Source organism: Parasteatoda tepidariorum, chromosome 1 (genome assembly GCF_043381705.1).
Source record: "Parasteatoda tepidariorum isolate YZ-2023 chromosome 1, CAS_Ptep_4.0, whole genome shotgun sequence".
NCBI lineage: Eukaryota > Metazoa > Arthropoda > Arachnida > Araneae > Theridiidae > Parasteatoda > Parasteatoda tepidariorum.
The window spans coordinates 81,466,713-81,471,206 of NC_092204.1; positions in this window are offsets into that span (position 1 = coordinate 81,466,713).

Genomic DNA, 4,494 nt, shown 5'->3' on the forward strand with positions numbered 1-4,494 from the left:
CCAAATCAGTTGTGGGAACTGATGATTGCTGCGAGCATGATTGATTTCGCTAATATTTTAATAAAAGTGATTGTTGAAAGAAATATTAGCTGAATATTTAAGAGAATAACTGAAATAATAAAGCAATTTGTATACTCTAAAAATCAATCTAACTATAAATGGTTGGCTTCATGTATAAATAGTTAAAAACGATACTTGCTAAGTAACTATAATTTATTAAGTCTAGTTTTTATCATCTTAATGAAAATTTAAACACGTTTTATTTGTAAATTTTTTTTTAATAAATCGAGTTGTTACTAAAATAATACTTCAAGAAAATGCATAATGGTGTGCTTTAATATTTTGAAAATATTTTTCGCTGTATCCTCAAGTTCATCAGCTCATCAACTCAAAGCTGTGCACCTTTTAAGGAGAAAAAAAAACTCTTTGATTTCTTACAGTTTAAGAGGTTAATGGTCTGCAACATTATCTTAAAGAGTTTCTGAAGTCTATCAATTTCGTCCAGTAACGTCCTAATGTTGCCAGCAGATGGTTGCTTCTCTCTTTTTGAGAGAAAAAAAAAGTTTTGAAATGTCTACAGATATAGTGAAATAAATAACGAAAAATAATTATCGAAAGAGTAACTTTCATACCCAGGTCTTTCATTGTCTATCTCATGTCTCTTTTTTTTATGTTGGTAAACGAGATTCTTATTACTAAATTAGTTTCTAAAAAAAATTCAGTTTTTATTCCTCTCTACATAGAAAAAAATAATTCATGTATCTGTCTGTGTGTGGCTGTTTGTAGGTGAAATATGACATTATAAATTTTTGCATGATAGTTATTATCAATTCGATAGCGGTATTTTTAAAAAATACTGTTGTCCAGAAACAGTTTAAGGATCATATAGCTTTTCAAGTATTTATCAAATACTTATATTAGATAAAACAGTGTCCAGGCGTTTTTTATTGCACACAATTTTTAAAAAAAACACACATACATATACATTAGTTCTCACAAACAAGAGCTCCAACTTTGAGAAATCAAGTACTTCCACATAAATTTCAAAAGCTATCTTTATCAGTAGAAAATCAAGAGAAATCTTGTAAAAATTATAGCGTTAATAAGATATTATTTTAAAATTATTTTACATTAAAAATGATCTCATAGTATTCCCTACATCAACAAGTTGTATCACTCAAAGTTTTATATAGGGCGTCCCCCTGTATTGAGATATTCTCAAAAAATTATTACTTATTTTTATTATTTCTTATCTTTACTTTTATATGCAATCGAAAAACGGCGTTTTCTCTTTAAATATAAAGAGCATTTAATATAATTATAAATGAGTATTTACTTAGAAGAGAAACCTATAAACGAAACTATATGATAACTTGCATATAAATTGTAACCGATTAGCATCTATTTCTAAATGATGGGATTTGATAATTCTTCCTGTAATTTAAATAGAAATCTGAATGGATGACGTACGTTGGAGGTATACTCATGTTAGGGCCTCCCTAGGCTTGAAGGCTACTCAATTATGTCCAGCTCAATTAAATAGGCAGCCGGGGCTCAGTCAGACTTCGCCCATTGGTTCCATAGGTTTTCGGATGAATTGAAGCTCTGCTCCCTTCCCACTACCATGAGGCCTCCCCCAACCATATTCTCAAATGCGTAGGTTTTAGTGTTCCCAAATTATTCGCATTTGTCTTAAGACTTTTTCGAGATTTTTGGTTTTATGGAGATGGTGTGTAGCTGGGAGTAAAAACAGCAACATAATTTATTAAAAAGATTGAAAAATTGAAAAAAAAATAATGCTGGATTGTTCAAAAGTTGGTAGCTAAAAGTATTTTCTCAGCATGATTTTATAGATTGTATTAAAATAATTCGTTTTTATTTTACATTTAGCTTGATGAATGTGCATAAAATGGAAAACTCAAGGTAATTTATAACTTAAGGTAATTTATAACACTTTGCAAAATCTCTTGATTATATTTTAACATGATTTAAAATGTTTAACATTTAAAAAATTTTCATGCAATCGCCAAACAAATAAAAAAAAATTAAAGAGTTACATTAATCAATGGTTACACACATGATGTGACTCGGTAAAATTGATGGAAATGTTTCCAGTATAACAGTATTTCATTTTTAAACTGTAAAACAGTATTTCATTTTTTTCGTACTTTATACACTATTCAACAGATATCCTGTAATGTAATGTATGATTAGTATATTCAAGACGGCATGAAATATGTCTCCACTGTTTCAAAAAATTTGTAATCTGAGATATAATCTTAAAAAATTTTAAATTTTTTTTAACTGAGGTTATATTGGAGTTTAAATATTTTGGGGATAACAAACAAATATTTTAACATTGCTGCATTTCATCGCAGAATATCATTATTTTTCTAACTAAAAAATTTTAATTTTTTTTCTCTTTATTTGAAATAAATATTTTTAATACGCAGTGGAAATCCCATTTTGTATTTCCGAATAGTCAATCCTGATTTGTTCTAGAAACTTTTCTTAAGTATTATATTTTTAAAAAATCTTAAAATAAAAACAATCGTCTTTATTTATATTGAAGTGCAAATAATTTCCTTACAAACTGTATATTATATAATAATTGTTGGAGGGAAATACGTTTTCTCAATATGATTTTTCTATATATAGCAACCCGGTCAAGCAACAAATTCCAATTGTCATAGGGTACCGGGACCTGGCAAAATTTAAAGACTCGGTACATCTCGAGCTGCGAATCAATTGGTAAATCTTGGGCTCGAGGTGATTCCAAAAATCTCCCCATTTTAGCGTTTGAGTCGTGGGCAGGTTCTAATCAAATCCAAAAGCGGTCCAGGATATAAATCAAGTGTAGGTTGTAAAATATTGCTCTTCATGATTCTTAAATATGTTATTATATATTTTTTGACAATGTGGTTAGGTGATTTTATTTAAACAAACAACCCTATCCTGATAGCAGTGTAAGGTTGATTTTCATGTCAGCAACAACCTTTATCGCAAAATCCAACCAACATTATAAATAATTAGCAAATAAAGCAAGTAAACTTTGAAAAATATTAAAGTTAACTATGCTGATTTACGCATTATGGTTTTCGTATTAAGCTTGTATAAGCAGCCTTTCATATCTAAAGTCAATCCACCTTTGCTAAACAGGACTAGAAAAACCTTCTGAAATCATAGATAATTATCTTTCAAATGATGTATAGTAAAAGTATAGTCTCATACAGAGGATAAATAAGGTTCATAAAAGCAAATGTTTTTTACTTTCTTTCACATTGTCAAAAAGAAGGTTGGTCTTCAAACAAAATGTTGCAAATGGTCATAAACAAAATGTTGCTTTTGAAAACCTGGATAAAGCTAAAATGAAAACTAAACCAGGGTAAGGGTAAAAAATGAAAAAATTTTTGTTAAGTTTTTTGCTTGTATTTATTCATTAAATAAAACGCGCTTGACATGCAAATATTTCTACTAAGTTTAAAAAAAGGATTAATTAGTCAGCTTTTTTATGCGAACCAAATGAAAATACAACGTTAGGTGTAAGTTTGCCAGCTTTCTTGGATATATTTAATTGTATTATTATTTTTTTGGTTAAAATTTATAGAATGATTTATACATTTTAGACACAGTGTTTGTGTAAAAATACTTCAGTTACTTGAGGAATTAAAACTAAAAGGAAAACGAATTAATCTTCATAACAAAATAACTCACATTGTCCCAAACTGCGTGTTTTTTTCTGAAGCACAATTTTTCAAAGTCTAGTATTTATTTTAAATCCTAAGAAGCTCGTGACACAAAAACTGATGGTCGGTAAATGGGTTGGAGGAATACCGCTAAGTTAAGAAGAGAATGCAGTACAAGGTTCCTAAATAAACGTTAAAACGAAATCCAAAACCTAAGACTTAAGCATTAGTCTTCATTACCACTAAGCATTATTTAAGGAAAGGATTTCCAGATATAGTCTTAACACTGCAATATATTCCGCTTAAGATGCACTAACAAAGGGAAGAAAAAAGACCAGAGAAACTAAAAACATTTTTCCTATGTTCTTACGGTCATGATTATATATAATGTTTTTATTTATGCAGAGCAAATGTTTCATTTGTTTATTTTTAATACTAAATCTGGCTCGCGTGTTATAACGTTGTTTTACTGCTAGTTTTGTGTTTGTAAGAATAAAACCGTTCTTTTTTAAGATAAATTGTCTTTTTTGTGCTCGGCAAGTTTTGCAAATTTTCATTATATAACACGGAATAAAGCTTTAAAGTATTTATAAAATATATTTATGACATCATTGGATATACTTAAATAAGACGAAATAAAATACCATAGGATTTTACATTATTTTACACTGAGTAATTTGTACAACTACAAATAGAGGCTCTCAAAAATAATAAAAACTTGTATTTTTATCTTTTATTTTAGCTCTATTTATTTACCATTCAAATCAGAAAATCGAATTATTTATAAAAAAATGCATTATATATAGAA